The sequence below is a fragment of the Pleurodeles waltl genome, chromosome 2_1 (assembly GCF_031143425.1).
Source record: "Pleurodeles waltl isolate 20211129_DDA chromosome 2_1, aPleWal1.hap1.20221129, whole genome shotgun sequence".
Classification (NCBI taxonomy): domain Eukaryota; kingdom Metazoa; phylum Chordata; class Amphibia; order Caudata; family Salamandridae; genus Pleurodeles; species Pleurodeles waltl.
In genome coordinates, this window is record NC_090438.1 from 102,662,357 (window position 1) to 102,681,580 (window position 19,224).

The window sequence follows — 19,224 nt, forward strand, 5'->3', positions numbered from 1 at the left end:
GCCCCTTCCCAGCCTTATTAGATCCTGGACACCCCATCTCCCAGGGCCATTACTAACAAGTAAAGGGGAGCGGGGCTGCATGGCCCCTCTCACCGAACTGCTATCAACCCCGGGGACCTCATCACTTGAAGGTGGGTGACCACCCAGGGCACCCACCACATACTTGTGCAGGGGCACGGGGGGAAGCTCCAAGAACCCCACAGCCCCAGCCAGCTCCCCGCATGGAGCAGGAACCAGCATTGCTCCTGCCCAGAGAGAGAAGCTACTAATGTTTCTCCCTACGGGCCAGAGCACTATTGTGATCTGTTGCCCTGCCCGCATCAATGCGGGCAGGGAAACAGATCAAAAGTCTGCTTCTAGATGGCAGGCGCATTTTCAAAGCTCCCACCTGCTGGGAGCAGACTTTGTGTTTGCTCCCACAAAGCGGAAGTTTTGAAAATGTTCCTGCAAAGCAGGAGCAAACAGGTTCACGCCACTGTGGGCAGAGAAACAGCAGTGTTCTGGGGGTGGCTGTCCCGTACATTGCTAGTGAGCTGGCCTCAGGGGATGGGGTCCCTGCGGCCAAAAGCAGCCCAGGGAGGGGGGGCATGTGCTCCCTCAAAAGGACATCTGGCCCCAGGTTCAGAAATGGCCCAAGAGTGGGCTGCATGCCCCCTTCCCCAGGGATGGGGTCCTTGGGGCCAAAAGTCGGCTGGGGAAGGGGGGCATGTGTGCCCCCAACATCCCCTCCAAAAAATAAACCCTGCACCCCCTGTCCTGGCCCACCCTGGAGGGGTTAAAACCCCCTCTGTGAACCTTCACAATTTTGCTGCAATATTTAAAAAACAAAAGAATTTTGGGCTGAGGATGGGGTCCCTCTGGGGCCCCATCTCCAGATCTAGGGGGTTAAGGTATCCCTAACCTGCCCCCTTATGGGGATTTTTTTGTGCATTTTACGAATACAAAGATGGCTTACAACACTTTGTGGTTGAGGTGGTGGCAGCCAATCAGATCTCGGCTTTGCATCACAAAAATGTAGAAGATTGAAAACATCCGCTCTCCAGTACATCAAAAACAACCAGTGGATTTGTCAGCAGCAGTTTGTCATTTCTCAGTATGTTGAAAGGGTGGTGGTGGGCTGGGGGAGTCCATTCTGTCAATTGATGCTATCAGGCCTAAGCTATGTGGGTGCTGAAGAAGCAGCAGTGGTTGCTGTGGACATGAATTCAGGTACCAGCTGGACAGCAGCTACAGTCTAGTCTTATTGGGCAATCCTGGACATACTTTGCAAAGGCAAGTAGGGCTGTGGGAAGAATGGACATCTGTCAGATTGAGCAGAAGATTGGTCATCGATTTCTTAAGTTGGTGGGTTCTTTACTGATGTTGTACCAGAGACGTGCAACTGGTTAAAGAGAATATTAGGGTTGACGACTAATCATGCAGAGAAAACGGAGAGCTGGATGTTCTAGGCCGCAAAATGGTTGTAATAAAAAAAAGTGTGAACTGTTCTGGACAGCTATGTGTGGAAGAAGTATGTGAGGAAGGACTAGGCAGCGGAAGGGGCATGAAAGCGGAGAGCTTGAAAAAGTCAGTGAGATTGTGGTGACGCATAAGCACAAAGCTGTTGCCCGTTAATTGTAGTTTCCTGCGAGTCAGGGAGAGTAGTGTAGTTCTTGGTAGTTTAAGGGTCCGGGTAGTATTTCTTAGCAGAGGTAATTTTAGTAATGGAGCTGCACAGTAAAAATAAAGGAGAGCTTGTGATTTATTATCCTGTTGGGGGAGTTGGGTTTTCAATAGTTGTGAAGTTTTAAACATCTGTGAGGAATGCCAATATTTGGGGTCATCAATGTTTTGATGAAGAGGGCAAAAGGGATAGAATGTGGCAAAACAAATAGCAAGTTCATGTTTAAATAATCATAGGCTCTCAGGAGGGCAAGGACAGGCAATGTAAAGAGGTCCTAATGAACCTGAGTCGGGTAGCAGGGGAGGGACTGAATTATGTAACCTTGGTGTTCATTCTAGTCTTTAGAACTGGTTGAACTGTCCTTACTAGGCTTTAAGAATGACATATTAAAAGCCTTTCAACACACACGCTCACATTAATGCATGACTATTGTAACATAGGAAGCCTCATTATTGCTGGGACCATTTCCTCTGATTTATGTATTCACCCATTGTTGTGTAACAAGTGCTTAGCTTAGAAACTTAAAACGTCAGCACTTTTGCGAAGTAACCACCCTATAGAGATACTTTGGTGTCATTGTACTCTGGAGATGCTGTTTTTCCAAATGTCATCCTTAGATGGTGGGGCCTTCAAATTGTAAGACTCCTAGATTGTAGAAGCCTTTGGACAAGAATATGTACTAGGATCAGACTCTGGTATTCTTCGGTTCTGTATGATGAAAGAAAATAAGTTACTTACCTGTAACTGTAGTTCTCCAATACTAGCATCTTTTATAGATTCACATGCTTGAATCATTCCCTGAAGTGGGAGTCCCACGGTACCATGTAAAGCTGTATTCAATAATATACATAGCACATAAAGGTTAAAAACAGCCACTTTAATAACTTATTCACATCATTTATTAAGAACTAAAGCCCAGCCAATCAAGTATTGCACACTCTAGAACACTCTTCACAGAGGATTCATTCCATCAGATTTTCCAGCACAAGTGGGATAAGAGAAGGTCAGAGAATAAGGGTGAGCCTCTATGGCAGGGGTCTTCAAACTGGGGGGCGGGCCCTCCTAGGGGGGCCTCAAGTGATCCCAGGGGGGCGCCAGGCTCCGACCAAAAGAAGCATTATGTTGCTAACAGGGCTTTATTTTAAGCTGACAAAAACGAGCATCAGTAAATCGCTCTGTAATGAGCCATCAATAACTTTTTTCATTTACATCCAAGCTGGGAGTATGTATCTAAAATGGAGGAAACTCCAAATATGCCATTTTCCATGCTAAGAATTTTAGATCTGCTTTTTAAATGGGCTCAAATTGGGCTTTCAGTTGCACAAGTAATATGTTAAAGTGCCAAGATGGAGGAAGTGTCTTTACAGGAGGAAACACTCTGAAATGCCTTTGAGAAACTGCTTGACCACTCGATTGGACCATAGGGAAGGTGATTTATCCGATCTTCTACATCTTGAGATTGCTGTCAAGTGCACTCTAATAGAAGTGTGAGCCAATCCCAATTTCGCTAACAGGAGCAGATACGGGAGAAGTTATTACAGTGGTGTTGAAATTAGATAAACTTTTGCCTCCTGGCACAAACAGAAACATTTCCATTTAAGCTTGCACATTTTATTGGTAGCATCAGCGCTGGCACTCATAAGGCTCTCTCTGCAATCATTAGGAATACTCAAGGTCGCAAACACATTGTATTTAGGAGTCAGGCCGACAAGGGTAAGGATGTCAGGTTCGTATGAAGTACTTGGTAGTGGTTCATTGTCAGTAGCTATGGTATTGGCTCCAACTGGATGTGGGTCTGTTCTGAGAATAGCAGGAGCTCTGCGAACCAGAACTGGTTGGGCCATCTGGGGGCAATCCGAATTATTCGACAAGGTTTCCTCTTCAATTTTCTGGGAGCTTTAGGATCAACAGGACTGGGGTAAAAGCATGTGCAAAGATCCCTGACCATGTGACTGAAAATGCATTCTTTCACAATGCCTGCTGTGGGTGCCAGTTGCATAGAACCAGAATTTTTGATTTTCCCTTGTCCCAAATAGATCTAGTTTGGTTCGTCCAAACAATCGAAAATGCTGTCCAGAATCTGTTGGTTGAGTTCCCATTCATGATAGCTGGTATTTGTTCAGTTCAAAGTGTCTGCTGAGGACATTTGTTGTTCCCGGAACATGTTCGGCCTTGAGTGTTATTCGATGTTGCAAAGCTCACTTCCAAATCACCTGTGCTTGCTGCAATAGCGCTGGTGACCACGTACCCTCATGCTTGTTTATATAATGCATGCTACTGTTGTCCATACGAATTGGAATGATGATCCTGTTATGTTGGGCAGAAATGATTGGCGAGTCAATGATATGGCTTTGAGCTGGTTTATGTGCATTTTCATCTGGAGTTGGGTACACTTTCCGCTGATGGTTTAATCCTGTAAATGAGCACATCTGTGGTGATAACAAATTCGGGAATATGAAGCAGGAATGTTAAACCGTTGGACAGGTTCATAGTCTGTTTCCACCATTGCAAAGATGTTATCATGGTTGGAGTGATCCGAACGACACTTGAACCTGCACCGACTGTCTGCCTAGTTCCTCCTGCAAAGGTTGCGTGTTGAGGCAGCAATTTGATATTAGTGGAATACAAAAGGATATCCTTCCGAGAAGTGATTTGTATAGGCAAACTCAAACAGAATTTCTTTGGAGCAATTTCCGTGCTAACAGTTGAAAATGTATTTGTATTTCCTTTGAGACAAATGCCTTATCTTGAATGGTGTTGAGAACCGCTCCCAAGAACGTTAAAGTTGTTGAAGGTTTGCAAGACTATTTTCGCTTGTTGACCGTAAGACCCAGGTTGTTGAAAAGTGCAAGACAGGCTTTTGTTACCTTTGTTGCCTGTCAAGATTTGTCTGCCTTTATCAGACAATCATTACGGTATAGGAGTACCTGTAAACCTTTTTGCCTTAACTGAGCTGCATCTGGAGCCAGGCATTTCATGAAGATACAGGGTGCTGTTTTCAATCCGAAAGGTAGAACGTTGAATTGATAGTGAGTGCAGGCTACCTTGAATCTTAGGACCTTGCAATGATTTGGGTGAATTGGAATATGGAAATAAGCATCCTGGAGAACTACAGCAGTCATGTGATCTTCATGACTGAGTAGATGCAGGATAACGTGCAAAAGGATTGTGTCCTTAAATATTTGTTGAGCTGTCAGAGATCAGAAATGGGTGTCATTCTCCTGATCTCTTTTTTATTAGAAAGAAACTAAAATAGAACCCAACTCCCATCTGGGCAACCAGTACCTTTTCTATTGCACCCTTGTTAAGAATAGTTGATATTTCTTGCAGAAGCAGCCACAGATGGGGAGAGGCACTTCTTCTAGAGGGGTATTTGGAGGTTTCTGGATAAAGTCTAAGGTGTGTTCGAAGGTGATTTGACATAACACCGTCTGTCTGTTGTTATTAATGACTATTGCTGTAGATAATTTGAGATTTGGCCCCCAATCTGGGTCAGGAAATTGTGGGGGATAGCTGGCACTACCAAGTCGTCACTGCTTTCAAGCAGTGCCCCTTCCTTGAAAAGGTTGCTTTCTTCTGCATGCCTGTTTGGTGTAAGCCGCTGTTGATGGCTGTCTAAACTGTTGTTAGAGATAAGAAGGTCTGTATTGATGTTGAAATGGCTGGTGTTGAAGCCTAAATGATTGATATCCTCCTCTGTAGAAATATAAACCTCTCTCTCTTGCCCCCTGAAAGGGCTGCTTCCTCGTCTGTAATGTACCCAAGGATCTTGCAGTATCTGTGTCTGTCTTGACTATCTGTAGAGCATCGTCGACAATCATGCCAAACAGTGCCTCTCCATCGTTTGGCATGTCAAGGATCTTGCTTGTATTTCTTGCCTGGATGATGTTGCCTTCAGCCATCCCTGTCTCCTAAAAAAAGCTGCGCCTGCTAGCTGCCTAAATCCAGTTGATGCTATGTCTTGTGCAATCAATAGTCTCCAAGGAGATTCTTCCCCCCTCTTGCAGTAGCTTTTGTGCTTCCCCTCTCACTTCTTCTGCTAAGAGTTCAATGTATGTGGCGATGTCTGATCACATTTGTCTATCATAGCAGCCTAGAGTAGCTAACAAATTGGCTGCTCTAAGAGTCGTGGCTGTCACGGAAGAGAAGCATTTGCCAATATTGTCAAGGTGTCGCCATTCCCTATGTGGTGGTGTGGAAATGGGAGTAGAAGGGTTCTTTGAAAGGTGCTGTGCCACTTGCGTTACCATGGAGCTCGGCTTTGGATGGGCAATTAGGCATGCAGGTAAATCATCCAGTGCCTTATACTTTTTATCCAGTCTAGACAACACGGACGATACTGTAGCTGGATTTTTCATGGTCTTAATACCCTCCTCCTAAATAAAATCAACAACAGAAATTGTCCTGGTCAATTTCTTTGAAGGATCCTTGAGGTCATAAAGGAAACAATCTGACTGTCCAGTTGTTATAGTAAGTTGGAACCTTTTAGCTGCTCTTTTAATTAGGTTGTGAAAGCAGCCAATGTCATCCGGTGGCGAATCCGATACCGGTGAAGATGGTGTTGGGATTAGATAGTCATCCCAATTGTTAAGAACTGATCTATTATCTATGATCTCTCCTTCTCTATCCTCATTTGAGGAAGGTGAGTCATCTGCAGGGATTCTTTTTGGAGTAGTAGGGGCAGTAATAGTACGTGGTGTGCGCGTTATGGGTGTCTGAATCTGTGGTGATTGTATTGGGCCTTGTTGTCTACGGTGGAGAAGTAACCATTGCTGGCTCTGGAAACCCATAATAATCCTGTAGCATGTTTTGAGCCATTGCCATTAGTACTGAATTGTCATGGAATTCTTGGCGACCAGAAAGTTGATACTGTTCTCTTTAAGGCTCGAGGTGCTCTAAATATTAATGCGGTCCTGAAGAATAACATTGTTCCTCATAATAGGCATCATCACCATCATGACATTTTACACGCAATTCAGAGGGACTATTGGCTGTCCCAAAAGGATCTTAGTCCTCTAACTCTTCATCATCAGGAAGATATGCTGGTGGAAAAGGGGAGACTTTGCTTGGCGATGTGTGTGCAAGTTGTAATGGCTCTCAATATGTTTTTTTCCTTTGCCAGGAGTGTCATCGATGATGACATCAGTAGTCCCACTCATTGTTTTATCTTCGGAGATGGTTTCTTCGTAGACGATGCTGTCATCCGCAGTTCTGTTGTCAACTGGATCTTCTCCAGCAATTCAGTAGTCAACCTCAACAGCATCTTCTTCGTCAATATCTTTGGGGGCGATGTCTTAGTCGACTGCACCATCATTGACAATTTTCTAGGCAACAGTATTGTTATCAACGCTACCGGTGACAAGGAAATGATGAGGAATGGTGCTGCACTTGTAAAGGTCGACATTGTTGTCGTAGTAGTAACCATCCGCACTGTCGTCATTGCTCTCAATGGCGGTGTTGTCTTCGGTAATAATTAAAAGTGCGGTTTAGAAACACTTTTGGTAGATTTTGTTGTGGACGGCAGAGGATAACCTTTTTACCTGCAGTTCTACTGGCAGAGAAGGAGTAGTAGGCTCAGACTGAACATGTTCTGAGGAGATTTTCTCATTTTTAGACTTGTGAGCATGATCTTCTGACAGCTTAGGCTCTCCTGATGACCCATGATTAGATTTTTTCAATGCTTTTTTAGGGGGCCCCAGCGGCGCTCACTCATGAGACCTATCCCTTTTATGAGATTTTTCTGTCTTTATAGAGTCATCACTGTCCTCCTAAGAAATAAGAGTTTTCTTAGGTTTTAATTTCTGAAGCCAAATAGCTAGTCTTTCTTCTCTATCTTTTAATAGATTTGAGGAAAAGGTGCGGCATATCTTGCAATTCTTTACCTGATGCTGAGGATGCAGACAATATATGAACTCCTTGTGTGGGTCCTCTGAGAGCAGTATCTTCTTCCCACAAATTCCACATGGCCTGAAAAGTCCTGTCCGTGCTGGTTCTGACATGGTTAATCAGTTAGTGATGTGAAAGTGTGCAACATAGAGCACTAGACTTGCCGGCAACAAGGGACTGGGTGTCTCAACATCCTTTGTGTCCAGGCAGGAGGGGTTGACCCTGCTTTTGCTGTGCTACAAAGTGCTTGTCCATCTCCCACTGCACAGGATGTGCAGGTGTGCAACATAGAGCACTGGACTTGCCAACAACAATGGACTCAGTGTCCCAACATCCTTCATGTCCAGATAGGAGGGGCTGACCCTGCCTTCCCCACACTGTATACAAAGCGGTTGTCCATCTCCCATGGTGTGGGAAGTGCAGGTGTGCAACAGGGAGCACTGGACTTGCCAGCAACAAGGGACTCATCATCCCAACATCCTTCATGTCCAGGCAGGAGGGGCTGACCCTGCTTTCCCCGCGCTGTGGTACAAAGCGCTTGTCTATCTCCTGCAGCACGGGACACGTGCACGCCACACCCGGGCAAAGCCTGGGCCAAGGGCAGGCCTGTCTGCATCCATCCGAGACCAAAGAAGGCTGGGCCGGGCCCCCCTCTTGATTCTGCGAACTTAGGGCATGACTGCAGTAGCGACTCTTAGGGGCTATACTGGCTTCCTTAGGCTCTGTGGAATGTACTTCATTATCCCTGGGGTTTCTGGAGGTCACATATAAAGATTACCAACCTTTGAGCTCACAAGCCTCTGTGCTTTGTTAGGCTGCAAATTTTTCTAACATACATTTATGTTTATTCAAGTCTGTTCAACTGGGCTTGCACGTCATACATCGGGACTGAGGTTAGCTGCTGTCAGGTTGGAGGGGCATTTTAAAATCTTGACTGGTCCAGATAAAAAAAAGTGGGAATGAAGAACCAGAATATTGGTGAATGTGGGCCCTCATCCACCCCCTGTTAAAACCACTTCCATTGACCGCATGTTGGAGCATGCGGTGAGCGTAATCAACACTGAGATTGCCCTTACGGATAGGAGGTTCTCCTAAAATTTGGGGTGCGAGTCTGAGACCGGGCCCCCTGGTTCCACCTATTTTGTATACAACTTTGGCATCTAATGGGGCGCAGCCTGATGTTAATCAGCCAAGCTTCAGACTCTGCAGTTAGCAGTAACTCATCTAGCCTCATCTCCACATGTAGTCATGGCTGTACATTGGTACAGCCTAGGAAATCTAAACCTGGTGCTCGGCTTCAGCAACCTATTAGTATCTCCTCTGTACTTGGTGGCAAGTAAACCCTTGTCTCCACCTACTCCGCCATGCAAAGAGAAAGGGATCCCTAACTCGAAACTTGACTTCCCATCAAATACACTGGAGAGCTTTTTTGGTAAGATCAGCTTAGCATTAAGGTTGCAAATTACCCCACTAATTCAGCAACTAAATACTATTGAAGTTAAATTGGCAACTCTACAGTTGTGTACAATGCCAACCAACTCCAGAATCTAGCAACTTAATCGTTCAGAGCTAAGGGCCAATGCAACCAGAAACCAATCACCCAGCTCCTGTCCCTGAAACTAGCACCAGCTCACACACAAAGCAGGCACCTCTAGGAAATGTGGAGCTGCCCCACGAAGCCAGTCAATCTTGCAAAGACCATGGTTGCTCTATGCAAATCTCTATCTTGCTGGGCCCGTCTGGGAAGGAACCATCATATAATACCACTGCCGTACAGGCAGTCATCAATCTACCCCCTGCCTCCTGTCCGTATGTGCCTGTTTTGATCAGGGTCCCTGCTCTTCGACAAGGTCAAAGGGAATCCTATGAGGAACTATTTAACAAGACCCTAGACTAGTTAGCACATCACAGGGGCTTCCCATTCTCCCATGCTAAAGATATTTTGTCAGTATGTAGGTGTGCGTGGATTGCGCCAAACCCAGTCGACACCAGGGGATTGTATTGATGTGAATTTCAGATTCCCTTGGTTGGTTTGCAATTTGTTGTCTACTGGTAATTTACAGTCAATGTCGAAGAGTTATATACCTTTGGTTTCATTATGATATTTTTATAAACCTCCCTTTTATCAGGGTCAGGTACATCTTACTCACCAGGCCCTTTTGCCCAACTTCTCAAGTTTTCGTTCTAATCATTCTCAGGGACCTCAACATTTATCTGTATCTCAGCCTAAAATGGCCTCCCCGATAGGAACCACAGCCAGCTTGCCCACTCAAGAGTTATAGCTCCGACGGCATTCTTTGGCAACCCTCATCCAATCTCATTAGTAAATAGATTTGAAGTTCTTTCAGATTTAGACTGACTCCTGTATTTCGGCAACCATGCCCATAGCATGGACACGAGCGATAATCTGCCATTAGTTAAGGTTGCTTCTTTAGATCTATGCCATAGCCCATCCCTCTCCGTATTTAGTTGGAATGTGGCCAGCCTTAAAGGCAAAATTAACAATCTAGAATGGTAAGCGTTTGTTTCCAAGCACAAGATAATTGCTCTGGAGGAAACTTGGTCCTTCTCTCCCCTATCTTACAATGGGCATGCATGTTACACCAACTTAGCTATCTCTTCTGTTAGAGGCAGGGCAACGGGTGGGCTCATGATCTGGATAAGCATAAATCTCGATGTTGATGTCAGTTATTGAGAATGATTCTCTGGCATTTTTAGTTCTAAAAATACGCAATAATCTGACGCATTTTTTTCGTTTTATGTAATCAACGTTTAAAATAATGATTTTACATCCACTGTTTGCACTCATTTTACACGATTGTTTCCCCGTCGTGATTGCAGCTTTGACAAACAGTTAAACAATTAAGTGCAATCCTATTATCTGTTATGTGGTGATTTTAATGCCAAGTTGGAGGGACGTAATTGGAAACTACGTGATCCCATGGTATCATATGTGCCGGCAGGGTGGCGTAACTGAACAGATATTTGGCGGGACTTGACCTAGTTGATTTATTTGAGGTACTCAGAAAGGACGTATCACGGTTACCATCCTTCAGAGGGATGTGCTGCACCTCAACCATTGATTACATGTTTGTGAACTCTGATTTTGCGAATTGGTTTCTAAAAGGGGAGGTTCTATTGACTGAGTGGAACAATTATAATGCCCTTTGCACCTTAGACCAACTGCCCCTAAGGAGACATCAACGTGATGTTAATGTGACGCCTGTTACCCAACACTCCCCAGATGGTTCAAGGCTCTTCTGGCACCTCAAACATCCAGTTGACACCTTGAAAATGTTATTAAAACCATGTCAGGGACTGTTTCTTAGTTGTTTGGCAGATACTGGGCGTGTGGCCATGGCAACACGTTATAGTAGCCGAACCAGCATGTTAAACGGGCTCTGCTTAAACCCTCCCGTCCTGATAAAGGGGCGCAGGGTTGGTTCAATGAGCGCTGCGCAGCGACCAACCGTAGGTTGAGGAAGGCATTGACTGTCAACCAGAGGAAGTGGCCCAAAGTTCGGGACGCGTGTTGAGAATATCAATTTGTCATCAATTCTTGGAAAGAGGAGCTACACAAAAGGGATTGGGAGCTATTGGAAACTGCGGCAGCAAGGAACGATAGTAAGATTTTCAGGGGCCTAGTAAGTAAAATGAGATCAAGGAATGCCCAAGAAAACCCTCTCCTACAGTGTAGTATTTTAGGTCCCGACTGGCCTTGCATTTTACTGCCATATATAATTTGGAGGAAAATCAGGACATGGTGCTCGCCCTTTGTAATAGGTTGCAGCATTCCCTGCCTCTCTTTGTTACCCTACCAGAAGTAGAGTTGGCTATACAGCAGTGGACAAAGAGCCTGGTCCAGATGGGGTCCCGAATGATCTTGTAAAATGTATGCCTGATCTATGGGGACCCCTGATTACAAATGTTCTTAAGAGCACCTTCAACATAAACATCCCCTGCTCCCGGACCCTTTCTATTATAATTCCTATATTCATAAAAGGGAGCTTGCATTTCCCCCAAATGCTATCCTCCTATTTTGCTTATCAATGGCTCTATCAAAATTACAGGAAGAGTGGTTTATAGCCACCTTGTCACTTGGGCCCGAGATAATGACATCCTCTCCCCCTTTCAATTTGGATTTTGCCCAAGATTTGGTACGGTCGGGCAGTGCCTGAACGTAAGTTTGTTAATAAGTAAATACACCCATGTTAGGCGCTCTCCATTTGGCATTCATTGTCCTGTCCACCTCCTTTGATTCGGTCAACAGGACCAATCTGTGGACAATGCTGTTGGACTTAGGGGTGGACCTCTCACCAGTAATGTTTTTGCATTCTAAGCACACTGATCTAACAGCAAAAGTGCGCATGACTGTCCAAGGTGAAATGTCTCCCGAGTTCTCCTTAAAGAAGGGGGTTCGCCAAAGGTGTACTTTGGCGATCTTACTTTTTATCCTTTACATTAATGGCTTATGCTCCCACTTGATCTCTAACCCGATAGATACCCCAAGGATAGCGGGCATGCAGGTGCCTGTGTTATTCTATGCAGATGACGCAGATCTGCTTGCTCGCACTCCTAATGCCTTGAGGTTGCTGATAGACCGATTTGTGTCATTCATGAGTAGCCTAGATTTCATGACCAATTACGGGAAATCACACATTATGGTGTGTGGGTCAGGTAAATCCAGGTTGAATAAGCTCATAATTAACACCCAGCCACTTACAAGCATTAGTGACTTCAGTTATCTAGGCTTAATCTATGGTTCTCCGGGGGTCTTGGCAGTCTCAGCTCAAGAACTCCTGCCTTAAACTTAATAGATCAGCAGGGGCGATATGCAATCTTATTAGTTCGAGAGGAAAAGGGACTATCCTCACCATCTTATAAGTGTACAATATGCACTGTATAACCGCCGCTATGTACTGGGCTGGGTATGCGGTTTCTATAACACCTCTTAACAAATGGAGGAAAATCAAATTCTGTGGCATCTCCTGCACCTACCGCGATCCACATCCAGTTTTCTCCTCTATTCAGAGCTTAATCAGGGATACATTTCAGATAAGGTGCATTTGGCCCCCTTGTTGTTGTGGATCAGCATACGGTCAAACCCAGAGGTGTCACTTTGTAGGACCATAACCTTGGATTGCCCTTGCTTGGAGAAGGGCTTCTCAATCCCATGGTTGAACTATATTAGCAAAAACATTAGATGCCCTGTGTTTGTCTACTTTGATTTATCCATTTTACTTATTTATCCAGGATTCTTGAACAAAGGCCAAAATCGCCTTTTTTTGAGTCCCACGAGGAAGAGAGAATGAAAGCCGAACACTCGAAGCATACAGTGCTGGCCTAATACAGATTCTTAGCATGCATGGACCAAGCTCTTTAACTAACTCCTGACCTCCATATTGGGAGGGATTGCTTGTTCTGCTTTAGTGCTGGTACGATCTGGCGGTCTGTGCGCTTTAGAAGAGAACGCGATCTGGTGGGGGATGTTGCACCATTTTGTCCTTGTGACAATGGAACTGAACAGTCGCTTATGCACTTTAGATCTTTTTTTGTAGTCTTTATAACTTCCCGCATAAACACTTTCTTTAGCCCTTATTAAAAAAACGTAGGCCATCATCGTTGTAGAGAAGCACTATTTCACTCACAACTGCTGGGCTCCCCTGGAATATGTTTCTGTGTGTGCTCCTTTCTAAAGTCTGCTATTAGAACCAGAAAGTCGTTGGATGGGTAATATTGTTAGCATGTGTTTTTGATGTATCTGTGGAGGATCACTGAGACAGGATATATGAATTGCTTTGTCACTTCAGTTGTTGGTTGGCTGTTTTAAAGATTTCACTTGAGTGATGAAATTTTCTCAACAAAAGAGTTTTATGATATTTAAGTATTGCTATGAATTGTTGTTTTATTCATTTTGTGTTTTATTTCATATTATGTTTTCTTTCATGACCTAAACAGCTTGAATAAAGATGTGTTTACTTACTTAGTCACATATTGTAATTTTTAGGTTCTAACTTTTCCTGAGATAAAACTTCCACAAAAGTGAGAAATCTGAATCAAATTGAGCAGAGCTCAGGAGACTCCCATCACACAGCTTGCGGTAGAAAATCTGGGGGAGTGAAGCCTTGTGGAGAGTGTTCTAGAGCTTGCTGTCACCTGATTGGCTGGACTTTGATTCTTAATAAATGATTTGGGTAGGTTATTAAAGTGACTGTCTAACCTTTATGTGCTATGAATATCATTGAATACTGCTTTCTATTGTACAATGGGACTCCCACTTCGACGACGGGGAATGATTCAAGCATGTGAATCTATGAAAGATCCAATGCTGGAGAAAGAATACTGCCAAAAAGGGTAGGCTTAGTTATTCATCACTGATAGCTAAGGCATGCCTATGTCAGAGGTTTTCTTTTTTTTTTTTTAAGGATTCATTTTTGTGTGACAAACAGTATTGAGTTTTAATGATTTTTATGCTGAGTGCTAAATGTAAATAGTAAAATAATATGTATGCAGTTGAAACAAGTTTAGTTTAAGGTTTAGAATTATGTTTATTAACATGTCTTGGCCAAGCCACATTTTAGAAAAATGTCATACTGGTTAAACTGGATAATGTTTCTGTCTCTGTGTCTTCACTCCTACCTTCAGCCCCTCTCATCACGTCCCCCTGCACTTTGTCTCTCTCCACAGACTCCGAGAAAGCAAAGACAACTGATGTAATGTGTTTTTTGATGAAAAATAATCAAAGGCCTATTAAAATGAAGTTTCTAGGGTACAAGAACAGTTGTAACTTTCAAGATGTCTTCTGCTGTGTTTCCTGGGCAGAGTTCCTTTCACATGTTCATGAATAGCTGTTTTTTGGATGTTGCAGGATATTGTCATGGTGTATTCTGATTTGCCAAACAAATAGTAAATGGATCATGACATGCAGAACCTGTGCTTTTAGCTAATTTTCTATGCAAGATATGTATATACGAACTCTTTGATTTTAGGGGTGAGACCGATTTTTCTTGCAGGCTTTCCCATTCTACTGGGGATGCTGTCCAACTTTTCCTTGATTTTGCAACTCATTTGAGATTTTTAGTGATTTATTGGCTCTTGACTATTCTGTAATAACTTTGCATTTTAAACCTTCAGGGCATTTACTCTGTACCACTTGATTTGAGAATTTTGTAATAAAACTCTAACGTTTCCCTGACCTAGAATTCAGTTACTGAGTAGTCTTTATGACTTATAATGTTGCTCTGCTAAACTGATATTGGGTGTGGGTGTTCTACTACGCCAGATCAACCAGGAGTGGAAACTCTTGAAATAAATAATGGTTTTGAAGATTTTGATGTGTTATAATTATTGGGGTGCAGTCCTAAATATTGGGTTTTGAGGTGCCACACCTACTTGAAAAAGCCTGTGCCTATCCTGCTACGTGAAATAGAAACGTCTTTAACTTATGCTAAAATCAGTCCTGTGGTGATAATGACATCTTCTATATCAAGGGATCTCTGCCTAACATTGGGACTATTCAATTGAGATTCTACATCTTATGCCCCATCAAGATGAAGCATGATGTGAATGCGGAGGGGGTCCTGCAATGGTGGCAGGCACAGATGGACCTCTTTGGTCAAGGAAGGTAGGTGTGAGGCAGGTCTGTATGAAGGATCTTAGGTAGAAGAGCTTCTCAAACAACCATTTGCTGCATCTAGAGGTGGGAAATCGAGGAAGAGTAAATACCCCTCCATCCAGCAAGAGTTATCTTTTTTCCAACAGCTTTTATCATATCTCTTGTAGAAAGCCTGCTAGTGGTGAGAAATCAGTTGGAAACTGGAAGAATTCTGAAGTGCAGTTCAGAGATTAAACTCAAACAAAATACAGACCCTTCTTTATTAAAGGGAAAAGGGGGAAATCGGGTCAAACTCAAACACCTCCCTTTTATGCAAACATTGGCAATGCCAATAGGTCTGGGATTCATGTGCTAATGCATTAGCACGCTAGAGCGAGACACACAAGACTAAGCAGAAGCGTAAAGAGAAAGAGCTATATTTAAGTAGTGCCTCATGCAGTTCAATGCAAGCACTCCAGTGGATATGAAAAGATGTACTCAAACAGCCAAAAGCATTAAGTAAAAGATGAATACTCCACGGGTCTGAGCCAAGGCGTAATTGCCATAGTTTCAACCCAATAATTGAAAGGGCTGGTCGAAGGTGGCCAATGGATGCAGGAGCAGATCCAAAGCCATCTCTGTGTATATTGTTATCATAAGGTCTACTGTGGCATCACAACTCAGACTAAAAAATAAATCAAGTATCCTGCTAAGGGTAAGTGGCACCAAGTGAAACCTGAAAAAGCTGTACACTTGCTTCTATGGCTGAGTGGCAAATATTTGCCAGCTTGGTATTCTATGTGCAGAGGGCTCACCAATTTGAAAAGGACTTAATAGCAGGTGGTATGTCAGAACCACGTGTGCCTTTACAATGCCATAATTACAGCACATGCGTCTTTCCAACACATATGCCTTTACTATGCATGCCTTTTACAACAAAAATGCAATTGCAAAGGGATGCATGGTAAAGGCATATGTGCAGTAAATATTTAAGGGGCAAGTCATACACATTTTTATATATATATATATATACATACACACACACATATATATGTATGTATGTGAAAGTTGCCAGTAGGTAGTTATAGTTAGGTATAGTTAGGACATAGTTTCTTTAGAAAGAAGCATTTTTTGACTGGGCTAATGTCTTTGGCGTTGTTTGATGAATGTTTGTGAAATTTCGAAAAAAAAAATCATCATCTAGGCATTTATTGTGCATATAAACTTTCAGGGTGATCCGTCAAGCGAGGGCCGAGAAAAAGGAGGGGGGGTATAAAAAATAAAGTAAAAATAAAAAAAATGCATTTCCCACGTTAATTCCCTTACAGATCTTAGAGACTACAACAGCTCAAACTGCTGGACGGAATTACACCAAATTTGGAAACAATGTAGCTCTTGGTCCACAAAGCTCCCTTTTTGGTATTTGGAGTAAATCCAATCAGTAGTTTGAGAAGTTAAAGGAAATCCAAATTTGTATAACTAGTATTGCGATGATTTCACGAATACGCACAATCAGGTGCATAGGTCTTACTGGCTGCCAACACTTCAACCAGGAACTGTTAACAGCATTTTAGGACTCTGCTCCAGCAGAGTACCAAAAAACAAAAATAAAGAAAAGGGGACAGGGTAGGAATACCCTAACCCCCTACCCTTAGTCCTGGTCTCCCCTCTGGGACCCAGCCAGGACAAAAAAAACACCTTTAAAAAAAAAAAAAAAAAATTGAATTTTGTTGAATTCACTCTGAAATCCATGAACATCGCTGTGATTTAAAAAAAAAAAAAAAACAAGCATGGTTTCTCGCGCTTGTTTTTAATGAATCCACCCATGTGGGCCACACAGAGTTTATTTTTTAAAAACTGGAGGGGGGGAAGCATTGCTTTTTCATGCCCCAATGTCCACCACCTCCCCAGGGCTCATTTCAAATCAATATGGAGAGTGGCCACGTGGACCACCCTGGGGACCACCCTGGGGACCACCCTGGGGACCACCCTGGGGACCACCCTGGGGACCACCACCACACTCGGGCTTCTTCACCCAAAGGAAAAAAAAAAAGGAGGGGGACCGCACGGATCTCCCTCCAGGAGCTTTTAGAAGCCCCAGGGACCACCACCTCCCTGGGGTGAAAAATGCAGGAGGGGGTCCGCACAGACACCCGACCTAGGGATCACCATCTCACTAGGGCCAATTACTGTGGTAAAAAGAGGGAGGGGGGGCGCATGGCCCCCTCCTGGGAGAGAGACAGCTTCGGGCATACCTCCCAGAAGGGGGTGCCTGCCACCCCCCTAGGCCGGCTCCTACTGTTTCCTGAGGTGCCTAACCTCAGGAGAAAGCTGTTTGCTCTAACAGAGCATCATGAAAACAAACAAGCAATTGGGTAAATGAACCGGCGATAATCAAGGTCAAAGATAAAGATTATAGGTGCACGGTATTTAATCAATACAGTGAGCATGCATGTGATTTTAAAAAAGTGGATGCAAGCAGACTATGGAATAAAGGGAGATGCCGTTAGGTGATAAAGTCGCAGTACACTGCCTCACTCTAAAAATGGTGAGACCGCAATGAATGTGGGATAACAGTATACTAAGAATCATCATAACAGCAAGGTTGACTGGAAGCAGCATTCAGAACAAGCATTGCAATGCAACGGGTCTCGCATTTCGTAAAACACAGAGCGATCGCGCAACGAAATAAAGAGAAAAAGTTCCAGAAACCATACGGAAAACATGGAGCCTCGTATGTTTTCAGTAGTTGGTCGGTGCGCTCGAGGAGCGCTAAACACCGGAAAAGGCATGACGTATGCATGCCTTACACTAATGAAAGCAAGCGGATTTTAAAAAGCAAGCCCACGAAATAATGTAAGGGACTGACTTGACATGGGCTTGGTTTGAAGCCTAAAGAAATTACATAAGGGGACGGAGCGCTTTGCGCTTGCCCCTAAAAAATGGCATATTTGAAAACCAGACATCTCGGCCCCCAGGAATCCATAGGTGCTGTTGTATCTCATTTCGGAAGTATTTCAAAAGGCCTGTGGCAATGTGATCATTGAGTCTGTGACAATGTGATCATTGAGTCCGTGGCAATGTGATCATTGAGTCCGTGGCAATGTGATCATTGAGTCCGTGGCAATGCTCATTAAACACGTTGTGAGGACTCAGACGCTTAACAAGATAATATTGTGAGAGTTACATGTGTGAATGAAACCAGCTCACAGCGCACCGCATATGAACTATCATTAAAGGGAGTGTTATAATTTACTAAAAATCATCATGAGGTTCCATGGAAGCGGCATTCAGAAAACGGTATATTTTGAAAACCACATACACCTCGGACCCTCACACGCCGGAATTGCCCAAAGAGCAAATTGTCACTCAAAACTCCTAGGGTGGCTGATGGTGTAGTGCAATAAGGAACTCCCTTCTGTAGGTTTCCTGCACAGTGAGACATAGACCATCCCACCATCAACAGATACATTAAGGTCGAGAAATGGAATACCGTCAGAACTCTGAACCATTGTAAATTGGATGTCTGATGATTTCATGTTCAGCCAAATATGGAAGGACATAAGGTTCCGTACTGATCCTCTCCATATTAGAAAGACGGCATCTATATAGCGAAGCCATTTGAGTACATTGGCACTGAAAGGATTATTTGGTGTAAAGATCTCATGTGTCTCACTGTTAGCAATATATAGATTCACCAAGTCTGGCGCAAGATACTCCTTTAGTCTGAAAATAAAAGGTATTATCAAATTGGAAGTAATTCTTTGTCATGGAGAGCTCCAGAAGTTCAAGCAGAAACCAAGTGGGGACGGGAATAGGCTGTTCACGTGCGCCTATAATGTCCCTGATTACATCAAATGCTGAGGAATTTTAGTGTACAGGTCTCATCCCCTAGTTGACTCAATAGCTCGATTTTAAAGGCTGAGGTGTCCTGTATGACTATTCCCCCGCCTTCGTTTGCCGGTTTGATCTCTATTTCAGTGTTATTCCTTCGGCTCCTAATGGCCATGTTTTCTTCGATGGTATCATTATATTTGACATATCTCCTTTCCTTACTTAGGTTATCTAAATCTTACATTAC